We start from the raw sequence: 13,805 nt of genomic DNA on the forward strand, positions 1-13,805 counted from the left end.
CTGACACAAGGAATCTATGCCACAAGCCCATGAGGATGAAAAGAAGTCGAACACTTATGAGATTATCATACTTTAAACAGCTTAAGCCTTCCTGATAATTGATCCTATATGATAGGAGTAAAGATACAATAACTTGTCTTCCAAATCAATATGCTCATGATATGTGCAAAAATCTGAAGGCATCTAATCTCAACCTTTCACGAGTGAAACCATATAGCTAGAGCATTCTACCATGGGGGTGAAATCATGTATTGGTTAGAGGAGTTCCAATGGTTGATGTAATGCTCTGGGAAGAAAGACAATTAAAACTCCTATCCTCCTTAAGGTGGTGAAACGCCAGGTGTAGCAAAATTTCCCGCACATGGCAATGACGTTGTCAATAATCCTAGAAGCCGAGTGAGTAGAAGGCTACGTAACCCATCCAATCCGACCCATTTAAGACTTTTGAAAAGGGGACGCACTTTGGTTTGAAACTATGGCAATATAAGCTTGAACTTAGGGGAAATAATTACTTTTTGAACCCACGAGACAAGCCCACATAGCCCTAGAAAATCGATAACAATGGCAAAAAATTACTTAAAACCATTACGAGTTGGTATAAAACAAGGCCTCAAAGTGGCCACATGGATAAGTTTGAAAGAATGAGACATCTAAATGAATTTATCGGGGAAAAGTAACCTAGGTTTTCTAGTCATAGAGACAAGAAGATCAGGTAAATGGTTGTTAGAAGAATATCTACAAGGAATACCAACAATATTTATTTATTCTAACAAAAGGAATATATCCCCATCCTCAATGCTACAAGACTTCCTCTTTGATTCCATAAACATAAATGAATTTTACAATGAGAGTTATCAGATGAAATAGATAGTAGGGTAGCAAAACTAATGAGCACCATTTGGAACTAACAAGCTTAAACTAAGTTGAAGACATTAGAGGTCTATAGTAAAGGGGGATTTACCCACTTTCAGTGTCCTTTTAGAAAAGGGTACTTGTAGAGTACATAAAAATGAGGTGAATTTAATCGAATCGTTTAGTGTGATAACTAGTCGAGACTTTGAGATAATATCGCATTGAAGATTACGGGTAAACAACACACGATGCAAGACAAATGAAAAGAACATGAAAGAGCCTTATGGAGGTAACCTTTACATTGTAACCACTAGGAAGGGAGGTAATATAAAGTAATTACGAGAAGCTACATTTTTGAAAGAAGATATCTGTATGAAGTCACGTGATGTATAGCTCCAGAATTCTAAAATCCAATTATGTTAGCAACTCTACTTCATAATGAAGCACTACAACACACTTCTACACAACCAGCTATTACAAACCACATTGGGAAATGCTATAAGACTTGACTGAGAGAAAGGCTTTGACATATGAATGTGTTACTAGGTGTATTTCTCCTTGGTCAACCCAAAACCTAAAGGCAAGAGTTAGACTGATAAGCAAATCATTGGACTAGCGCATGTGTAGACAATCCATTATCGAAAGGAGATCATTCAATCTCTGCAATTGCGACATGCCATCAACCCTTGATGAACTTGAAGTGATATGGGAACCCAATGAGATAGTATAGAATAATCATAGAGGGTTTGCAGATGTTCATAATGAGTTCTTCATGGATTTTGACTTGAGAACTACCCAGATGCTAATGAAAGACAGAAAAACATGAGAAATACGTGTTGTGCTAAAATAACCCCCAAAGGTGTGCTTGGTCTTGACGGAGAGCCTAGTACGTGTCCTTACGAGAAAAGGAAGTGTTACAATAACTCATAGAAGGATATGTTCTCTCATGGTTATCGAACGAGTGTGGGGAAACTAGCACAATGAATTCACTAACTAAAGAACACAATTAACACATGTTATGGAGGTGTAAAGAGAAACTAAACATCTGGTATAAGCTGGACATGCTTCTGCTATATTAACTCCCAACTTCCATATATGACCATGCCACGAGCAACCACAATACTAGGACAAAGTGAGCTACTTACTGCGGGATGTCCGAAGTGGACACGAAAGTTATGGCGACACAATATCTTCCTATGATGGGGATGTGAGGATCCCAATTTTCAGAGAGACTTTATGCACACGGTGACCATTTCGATTGACATGCACTCATGTGATAGGTGTTAAGGTAGGCTCTTATGTTACTAGGCAGTGAGAAGCTTTCATGATGATATTCGCAAGCGAGTAGATTGACTGTTCAAACCATATAAGCCATATACACAATAGAGTAAAAGAGTGACTCGAGAAGGATCGCAACACTGGGATGCTTTACATGGAACTCGACACCACTTAGGTAAATTTTACGACGGTGCATGCATAGGCACAAGTGGGCAGATGTTGTCCATTTCAATAAAATATTCTGTAAGAAATTCATCAGGTATAGTCCCTCGTTAAGAATTTAGGAAAAGAAAGTGGGAAGTATTAATCCTAGAGTTATAACTCCATTCAAGGACATATTTATAGAACTTAATTCCACAAGAGGATGTAAATAATAGAATTTTTAATAGAGTGGATTCACGAATAATGTGTCTCGTTTCAAGAGTCGATACTTGCAATGTTTTGTTATTCAACACCTTGTTAAGACCATGTTTATGAGAATTTTTCAATATGGATGTACATATACAATGAGTAGAAATTTTGATTTAACTCACTTAATGACTTTAGGTTGGTAGGGAGCTTAATCAATACTTCTCGACTCAACATCCCTAACGTACGTAGGTAACATACTAATATACTACATGATCTGGTGGTGCATAGACATTAATAGGAACAAGGGTACTCCCCTTAGCAACAAGTTCTACCAATCCCTCTATGGCTCCATACATTTTCCTAACAAACACTTGGGCAATCTCCCTCATAGTCAATAGTGGGGGCATTCCCTCCTTACTGCTTCAAAATCATGAATTACTCATCTTAAGATTTAGACATAGAATAGAAACTAGCTCCCTATCTTGAGCTCTACTGCACGATCTTAGAGTATCAAAGAAGGGTGAAATTCCTAAATGACCAAATAGCCTCCAACTTATAGATGTGGTCGACAACACACCGATAAGAAGGGCTCTACTAGACACGGCTCTGAGACATCCTATGACACTTTAAAACCTTAGGCTCTGATACCCAGTTTTTCACGCCCCAAAAATCGAGGAGTGCGACCTGCGCTTAACCGAGTAAACCCGACTGAGCAAGCCTGCTAGGTTTTATTCTACTCAAACTAATTCATAAATAAATAGGAGATGGACTCCATTAATCATACTTTGTAAGTATTTCATTAACAACACCCACTTTATTTTCATTAGCAGCTTAAAACATAATTATCAAAATATTACAAGTTTAATAAATCTTTGCCAATCATCAATATTTCTATTTTAATTTCAATACCCGACACTACCCACAACCTATCTACGGAACCTCTAATCATAACTGAAGAGTAATGTAATATGGAAATGCCGGTAACAAGGCTCCGGCTATACCTCAAATACAAAGTACATGATAAACAGATGAAATAGGACCCCAAAATGAAGTGGGGCTCACCAAGTCAGCTGAAAGGATGATGCGGCACTAGCTGTGACCAACACTGCCTGCTATAGAAATGCCTAGATCCATTTAAAGACGTAGCCCCCCAGCAAAAGGGACATTAGTGCCATCGAATAGCACTAGTATGTATAACTAAACACCATCTAGTTAGAAAGAGCTTTCATACGATAATGAGGAAATCACAAGTACAACTCAAACACTTTAAACGATCACAACATTATCAAATAAAAGAATCATGCAATTTTCACATCATTTTCCCATAGCTTTTGGTTTTGGGGAATTTCATACTATTCCACATTGTTCACATCACCACCGCTATATTGAGCGGAGTCCGATCTCGACCTGATCGGCTAGGCCATCTCCCGGAGTCGTTACCAATATTCCATTTACACTTTCCAGTTTCAATTATCAATACGTTACCACCATATGTAAATATCATGGCGTCTGATCACGGCCCGATAGGCTAGGCCGCCTTACTGAGGCGTTTCCCTTTTCCCATCAATCATCTCATTTTAATCTTTATTCCCGCAAATCATTTCATAGGCACTTGGGGCCATAGCTGTCACTTCATATATTTGGCACTAGGCCACATCTCACATCATTCCCAATTTCAATGTTAGGTTTGCAACTTAAGAGAGTATGGGCACACAAGAGCAAATAAGATTGTAAGCGTAGATGAGATTGCACATATATGGCACAACAACGCACTTCAATTTCAATCTAAGGTCTAAGCATTTCAATACATGATTCATAGTCCTTGCACTTTTTTTAAATTATCAAGAATATCACATTGATCATATTGGAATACATCTTTCACAAATATAAGTTAGCAACCCCAAAATCATGTGGAACAATAATCAATTTAACAATTCTACTTTAATCTTACCGTATTCACACAAACACTGACGAAGCTCAATTTCTAAAAGACGGGGTTTTAGCCGTACATACCTTGTTTAAGCTTTGCTTAAGTTACTACGACATTGCAGAAATCCTAGCAATCCCAATATACTTTGAGACATAATAAAATTGAACACAAATTAGAAAGGTATTCATGGTTTCATCTCATTTGAGTATTTTATCAAATACTAGTTGAGCATCTTGATTTCAAATCTCTTTTACAAGGTTTCCTTCGTTCCCTAATCCAATCTTTACTTATTTATGTTCAACAATCTTTCAAAAATCCTAATTTATACATGCATGAATACATAATAGTATTACACCCAAGAATCATACCTCAATACCCCATCTTATACCCCAAATTCGAAATTTAAGTCTAATGTATAGAATCTTACCTCTTAGTTGAAGAACTTGTGATTGGGTTCTTTGATTCTTGATGATTGATGCAAGATTGGATGATTGAATGTTAGGTTCCTCCTTCTCTCGCTAAAATGCTCTCAACTCTCTCTAAAATCAGTAGAAAATGCCATTAAATGAAGCCCCAAAGACTATATATTAAAATGGGGTCGGGTTATAAAAATAGGAAGATTAAGCCTCCGGATGCAGGTCTGCGGTCGCATAATGGACCGCAGAATGGGTATGCTGGCCGCAAAAGCGTCGCAAAACTTGGTGTCCAAAACTGTGCTATATTGGTCCTGTTTGCGACCAGATTTGTGATCGCAAATCAAGTATGCGGACCGCATAGTGGTTTTTGCGATCGCATATCTGACACAAGATCGCATTTTTTCAGCCTTTGGTAATTTGACCATACCTTTGTGTAGGAATGTCCAAATGACTAAAGGTTTGAAGCATTGGAAACTAGACTCAAAGAACTTTAATTTGATAGGTTATTAATCACATAAAACCTTATACATATTCAAATATGATCGTTCAAAGTGGGGACTAGTGCAAGTACCTTTGGAATCTTAGCCTATTATGAAACATTTCCCATTTGGCTTACACTTAAGCTTCTCCTTGGACCCCAAATTACTTACCACAAGACTTGTACACTTATATACCAAATATAATTGATTACCAACATATTAATAGCACAAAAATATTATAATTAGCCTACGTGGCACCACGAAATCCTAAATTACTTAGCGAAATTTTCTGGGGCCTTACATAAATGCTGACTAAATGTCAATATGAAACTGGGTTGACCAGGCTGTCATAATTATTATAGCTGAAAAATCAACCAAATATACATACAAGGCTTGACAGTTCAACATACCACACTAACTAACAGGATATGTCTACAAGCCTCTAATGATGGATATACTGTAATCGGAATAGCTCTTCGGCCTACTTATAACATATATACATATATATACAAGATGTACATAAGGCTCGAGACTCGGAAACTCCGAAAGGAATGGAGCTTAACGATCAAGCTGAACTCGGGCAACACCTAATGAGGAGTCCTACCAGTCTGTCTGTCTGATTCTGTCTGTCTGAACCTGCACGCATGAAATGCAGCGCCCCCAGAAAAAGGAACGTCAGTACGAAATAATGTATCTAGTATGTAAGGCAATATATTGAAAGATGAAACTAGACTGATAATATAATAACTGCAAGTAGCTGGAAGTCAAAGATAATCTGAAGATATGCTTACCTGCTAATACTGACTCAACTCTCTCAATATACTAAGTAAAATAGTTGTTCGGCCCTATAAGGCTCGGCATATATATATAATTGCTCTGTCTTAGTAGGCTCACTCATAGGCGCTCGGCCATACTAGGCTCTGTATATAGACCAACCGGGCCCGCTCATAGGCGCTCGGCCATAGTAGGATCGGTGTATAACTTACCATCTAATTAGAGTTTGCCCAATAGGTGCCTGCCCATTGATTATAGCTCGATGGTAATAAAAATACTTTAATACTGTATATATATAAATTCTCTGCTCACTTTACTGGAAGAAGGAAATACTCAATTGAATATGAAATCACGACAAGGAGAATATTGTAACTTATAAAACCAAGAAAATATACGTAATTTGCGAGACTAGCAAAATATATGTAAACTTCGGGATATGAATTTTTCTTTATGGCTCGTTATCAAACCTGTGTAATGACGCGATCATGCTAAAATAAAGGAAAAACTTAGCCTTAACATACCTCGAATAGGAAAAACTCTGTATAATATCCCGTTGGAGAACCTTCATTGACATTTTTGGACGAAACTGCTTCTGCTCTTTTGAACCAAGTGAACGAAATTTGCAAGATTATTTGGATAACTGGATTCTGCTTTAGAGTCACTTGGTATTGGTTAGCTTTTAAGAATTATCCATTTGGCTCAGTCATCATATTTTAGAACATCTGATCTTGGATAATTGATTGAAGAAGGAACAATGAATTTCTAAATAGAAGTACTAATTATCCTTGTTGTTTTTACGTCACTTTTTGAGTCTTTGGAATTTTAAGACATGGACAAGTATCTTGCTTTTGGATAATATCATTTCCTAGGTTGTTATATAGGCTATTTTAATTGCTTAGTCACTTTATGTATTGCCACATGTCTTTTGGAGTATAATTAATTAAGTTTTATTCACTTATTTGTTAATCGGGTAACGTCTTGTTACCCGGTAATTAATCAATTACCCGCATAATTTAAATTATCACAAATTACTTAAAATTCTATTTATTTTTAAAATACTTCATATATACTTTATATATTAAACTACCGTGATCATATGGTACCTTGCATGGTACTAGTTTATACTTATTGGGTATTATCGCTAGACCCGTATTTTATTCCAAATTGGCTACTTTCAACGAAACTCGTTTTCTTTAATCCGTGTACCCCTTTTTCCTTCATAACACTTATTTAGCGCTTGTTAAAAATAATTTAAATACGTTAACGTCAAGATGATCTCATCCCCAAGTCCACGTCGGTTAACCGAAGACGATACTTTAACGTACGAAAATGCAAGATGTAACACAAGGACTAGCCTAGACCCACATTAACCATAGAGATCCGGAGTTTCTTGGGTTTGGTGGGCTATTACCTTCGGTTTGTGAAGGGGTTTTCATCTATTGCATCCCCGATGACCAGGTTGACCCAGGAGGGCGCCCAGTTTAGGTGGTCGGAAGAGTGAGGCGAGCTTTCAGAAGCTCAAGATAGCTTTGACTACGGTGGCAGTGTTGGTATTGCCTAAAGGTTCTGAGCCATATACAGTATATTGTGATGCATCTCATATTGGACTTTGTGCGTTGTTGATGCAGAATGGCAAGGTTATTGCTTATGCTTCGCGATAGTTGAAGATCCACAAGAGGAATTATCTAGTTCATGATTTGGAACTAGCAGCCATTATGCACGCGCTGAACATTTGGAGGCACTATTTATATAGCGTGTCGTGTGAGGTGTTCACGGATCATATGACTTTGTAGTATTTGTTCAAGGAGAAGGGGTTAAATTTAAGGCAGAAGAGGTGGTTGGAGCTATTGAAAAACTTTGATATCACCATTTTGTATCATCCTGGGAATGCCAATGTGGTGGTCGATGCTTTGAGCAGGAAATCAGTCAGTATGGGCATCCTTGTGTATATTACAGTCGGTGAGAGGCCGCTTGCTTTGGATGTTCAGGCTTTAGCCAATCAGTTTATTTGGTTGGATGTTTCGGAGCCCAGCCGTGTTCTAGCTTGCACAGTCGCTCGTTCTTCACTATTTGAGCGTATAAAGATCGGCAGTGTGATGATCCTCATTTACTTGTCCTTAGAGACACGGTGCGGCACGAAGGTGCCAAGTAGGTTACAGTGGGAGATGATGGAGTTTTGAGGATGTAGGGTCGTATTTGTGTGCCTAATGTGGATGGATGTCGTGAGTTGATTCTAGAAGAGGCCCAAAGTTCCCAATACTCTATTCATCTGGGCCGATAAGATGTATCAGGACTTGCGGCAGTACTATTGGTGGAGGAGGATGAAGAAGAACATTGTTGCGTATGTAGCTCGGTGTTTGAATTGTCTGCAGGTAAAGTACGGGCATCAGAGACCTTGGTGGTTTTCTTCAGAAGATTGAGATTACTGAGTGGAAGTGGGAGCGTATCACTATGGATTTCGTTGTTGGACTCCAACAGACTCAGAGAAAGTTTGTTGTAGTATGGGTTATAATGGATAGGCTGACCAAGTCAGCGCATTTCATTCCTATGGCAGTTTCTTATTCTTCAGAGTGGTTGGTTGAGATCTACATCCGGGAGATTATTCGTCTTCATGGGGTGCCTATTTCTATCATTTCTGATCAAGGTATGTAGTTTACCTTGCATTTATGGAGGGCAATACAGCGTGTGTTAGGTACGCGGGTCAAGTTGAGCACAACGTTTCATACCGGACCGTCCGAACGTACTATTCTGATTTTGGAGGATATGCTCTGAGCATATGTTATTGAATTTGGAGGTTCATGGGATAATTTCTTGCCATTAGCAGAGTTTTCCTACAATAACAGTTACCAGTCAAGCATCCAAATGGCTCCGTATGAGGCATTATATGGTAAGCAGTATTGGTCGCCGGTTGGGTGGTTCGAGTCGGGAGAGGCTCGGTTGTTGGGTACAGATTTAGTTCAGGATGCCTTGGAGAAGGTTAAGATCATTCAGGATAGGCTTCGTACAGCTCAGTCCAAGCAAAAGAGTTATACTGACTACAAGGTTCATGATGTGGCATTCATGGTCGAGGAGCGAGTGTTGCTTCGGGTGTCGCACATGAAGGGCATGATGAGATTTGGGAAGAAGGGCAAGCTAAGACCTAGGTTCATCAGGCCTTTTTCAGAGCCTTGATAGAGTGGGAGAGGTGGCTTACAGACTTGCGTTGCCGCCGAGTTTATCAGCTGTGCATCTAGTATTTCATGTGTCCATGCTTCGAAAGTATCATGGCGATCCGTCCCACGTGTTAGACTTTAGCACTATCCAGTGGGACAAGGACTTGATCTATGAGGAGGAGCCGGTAGCTATTCTAGACCGGCAGGTTCGTCAGTTAAGATCGAAGAGTTATCCTTCTGTTCGTGTTTAATGGAGAGGTCATCCTATCGAGAAGCTACCCGGGAGTCCGAGTCCTATATGCGGAGCCGATATCCCCATCTTTTCACCGGCTCAGATACTTTTCTATGTCCGTTCGAGGACGAACGATTGTTTTAGAGGTGGAGAATGTGATGACCCAAAAGGTCATCTCATGTTATAGAACCCAATCCGGGGTTTCGAGGAATTCAAGACCTAATTTCCTTCTTCTTGATTTGCGTGCGCAGTCCGGGCATGCTTCTGGAAAGCCCTTATGTGAACATTTGAGAAAAATACTAAGTTTGCCTTTAAAATTGAATTTAAGTTGACTTCAGTCAACATTTTGGGTAAACAAACTCGTACTCGTGATTTGATGGTCCCGAAGTGTCCGCAGAAAAATATAGGACTTGGGCATAAGCCCGGAATTGAATACCGAGGTCCCTAGCCAGGGAAATGAATTTTTGAAGAAAATTGTTTAACTGGAAATATAAGAGTTTTTTGAAATTTAGCGATGTTTGAATTTGATGGTATCGGTCCCCTATTTTGGTTCTGGAGCCTAATACATGTTTAATATTGTATTTTAGTTATGTTTGTAAAATTTGGTAAGAAACGGAATTCATATGACGTGATTCGGACCCTCGGTTGTGAAATGGAAACTTTAAGAGTTCTTGAGATTTTTCCTTGATTTTGATGCTAAACTCGTAGTTCTAGGTGTTATTTTGGCAATTTGATCGCACGAGTAAGTCTGGATGATGTTTTTGGACTTGTATGCATGTTTGGTTTGGAACCCCGAGGGCTCGGGTGAGTTTCAGAGAGATTTCAGGATGTTTTGGACTTAAAAACTTCTGTTGTTTTGCTTCTTCTGGTGTTCTGATATTTTGTTCTTCGCATTCGTGATACAGCTCACATGAACGTGAAGTACAAGCTGGGCTGGGGAGGGGTTTCTTCTACGTGAACGCGAGACCTTGGTTGTGATCATGGAGCACTGGGGGGATTGCTCTTCGTGAACGCGACTCGCCACACTCGAATGCCTAGTGTAATTGAGGTGGCTGGGAGAGTCCTTGAGTTGCTCTTCGCGAACGCGGTTCCAGGCCCACAAACGCAATGGTTAGGGGGGATAGACCATTGCGAACGCAAGCAGCTCATCGCAAACGCGTAGGCTCTTCTGGCAACAAGCATCGCGAAGGCGACAGACCCTTTGCAAATGCGAAGAAGGTCTATCTAGTGATCTAAAACAGAATCTAGGTCGGGATTTCTTCAAAATTTCATATCTCCTTCCATAGAATCCGACCTTGAGCGATTTTTGAAGAGAGGTTTCAACACCAAATCCTAGGTTTGTGTTCTTAAACTCATTTCTCTCATTTTCCATCAACATCCATTAGATTTCTAGGCCTAAATCTTGTTCTTTTATGGTATAAATTGGGGATTTTACAAATTTTGGGATTTAGACCTCGATTTGGGGTCGGATTCTGAAACTAATTACATATTCGGGCTCGTGGATGAATAGGTACTCCGGTTTTGTTCGAACCTCGAGTTTTGACCAAGCGGGCCAGGGGTTGATTTTTGATTTTTTGGGGAAAATGATAGAAAACCTATAATTAAGCATTGGAGTTGAATTCTTTAGCACTTATTGATATTGTTAAGTTTATTATAACTAGATACAAGTGAATTAGAGGCGAAATCTAGAGGGAAAGCGTTATTTGAGGCTTGAGTTTGGTCGTGGAATCCGAGGTAAGTGTTTGGTCTAACCTTAGCTTGAGGGAATAAGTGTTTTGTCTTATTTACTACGTGCTAGTGTCGAGTAAGACGTATAAGTGAGGTCACGAGTATCTATACTTTGGTGTCAAGCATGCTCGTGAGTCTTATACTATGATTGTTGTGACTTTTAATAATGTATTGTTCATGATTGAATTGATGATTATCATTGTGGAACAAGACTTATGATAAATTCTTGGAATTTGACCATTGTCGAGTATTGGTTCAAGTTGAGGTTTATTTTGTAAAGTAACTATTGAAACTGGGTTGGTTATAGATAATTCCCTTGCCTAGATGTTATTGTTTCTGTTGTTGACTCCCTTGCCGGGACGGTATTGTTCTATTGTTGATTCCCTTGCCGGGATGTTATTATTTCTATTGTTTGGGTGAGGAAGAGTGTAAAACAAGAAGGGTTATGCCTTGCATCATATTGTGAGTGAGTGTTAATGCACGAAGGGTGATGTCGTGTTGATATTGTGAGTGTTAATGCATGAAGGTTGATGTTGTGCCATATGTTGAAGGTAAAAGCATGAAGGGTGATGCTGTGCCATGATAATGACAGAGTAAAAGCACGAAGGGTGATGTCGTGCCATTTCTGTTGATTTCTATTGTGAGGAGGAGAGTAATAGTACGAAGGGTGATGTTGTGCACTAGTTACTATATTATCATTTTTGTTGCTTCAAGCTTGACATTTACTTTGTCGCTCTACCTTATTATTGTCATAACCTGATATCCCCCTCAGCATGTTCCCCATTTTCCCGTCTTTTTCTGCTAAATTCTTGTTATTATTGCTTCTCGTATATGATTTAACTACACAGGTTTATATGGTTGTCGCATCCTAGCCTCATCAGTATATCGTCGAGGTTAGGCTCGACACTTACCAGTACATGGGGTCGGTAGTATTGATACTGCACTCTGCACTTTTGTGTAGATGTCGGTACTGGACCCTATGGACCGTAGTTCGAGGTTGGTGCCTTTAGTCCAGTGGAGACCCGAGGTAGTCCTGCAGGCGTCCGCAGGCCTTGGCGCCCCCTTCTATAATATTTCCTTTCTATTTTATCTATTTCTAAGACAGATTTGTATTTTCTTGTTCAGACCACGGTTTGTAGTATTCTTAGACAGTCCGTGAAATTGTGACACTAGTTCTAGGTGAAGTTTTATTATGGATTTCGTATTAGTGTTCAGTTAAATTTTTAAATTCTGTTCTTCCGCATTTTATTTTCCGTTGATTTTCTTATATCATCTGGTAAATTGTTAAAGATAAACGAAAAAGGTAAGACAATCAAAAATGTTGGCTTGCCTAGCAGGTTCAATATTAGGCGCCATCACGGCCACGATGGTGGGAAATTCGAGTCGTGACATATTATTTTTTTCTACTTAGTATTGGAATAGTTGTCCCTATTCTAGAAAGTTTTAGCCCTTTTCTGAATGATTTTTTAGAATTTAGGCTTCCAAAATTGACCCTTAAGGGTCTTAGAATTACCTCAAAACCAAATTGGTTCTGGGCCTGAGTCATATGACTCTTGGCCTAAAGAGTTTGGTCTCTTAAACTTTAATAAAGTCATGGGACTGTCCATTTAGCCAGGCCAATTTTAACAATAAAAAATAAATAAACAATAATAACAAAGTTATGGGCCTGTCTATTTAGCCAGACCCAATTTTAACAATAAAATAACAAAGCTATGGGCCTGTCTATTTAGCCAAACCCAAACAATTAACTCTTTTTATTAATCTATTTTAATTAATTAATTAACAAACGAAATAACAACTACATAATAATATAAAACTAATAGAATATGATTATACTAACTTTATATATTTTTTAATTAAGTTCGTTTTTAATTAGTTAATTTGTTTTAACAGAAATAACTAAACATGATAATTAACAAGGGGGTTTAGCGTTTGGGGAGTTGAGAGAGAAGTGGAAGAGTGGGGAGTTTGGAAATGAGGGGGTGGAGATTTTAGGACACTTTTATATTAAAAAGGGGGGAGTTCCGGACCGTTGGATCTACTGGAGATCAATGGCTAAGATTAAAAGGGGGGAAGATGGGTTGGATCAAATTTTTAAGGGTTTTGGGTTAAATTAGGATTGGGCTAGTTTTAAAAAGAAATGGCGCAATTCGGCCAAAACCCCTTTTTTATTTAATTTTTTTAAGACTAATTAATTTATATAAACCCAAAACTAAGTACTAAATTATCTTAATTTGTAAGATTTAACTAATTATCTTTTTTTATTATTTACTCAATTAGTCAATCTTAAATTTAAAAAGGAAAAATTACTTAATTTAATACTGCAACTAAAAAATGTCAAGAACAAACAATTTTTTTTTGTGATTTTCTTTTAATTATGTGACTAGGCATTAAATTAAATTAAAGACTAATAATGCAAGATGGTGAATGTTTTAAATATTTTTTGTTAATTTTCATAACTAAAAAAAATGAAAAATGCGACCAAAAATGCAAATAATTCCAAATAAACACCAAAAAATTCTAAGAAAAGTCTAGAAATAAATAAGACTAATTTATTCATTAATTTTGTAGGAATATTTTAATTAGGTAAAAATTACATGCTCACAAGGACAA

The sequence above is a fragment of the Nicotiana sylvestris genome, chromosome 8 (genome assembly GCF_000393655.2).
Source record: "Nicotiana sylvestris chromosome 8, ASM39365v2, whole genome shotgun sequence".
Lineage (NCBI taxonomy): Eukaryota > Viridiplantae > Streptophyta > Magnoliopsida > Solanales > Solanaceae > Nicotiana > Nicotiana sylvestris.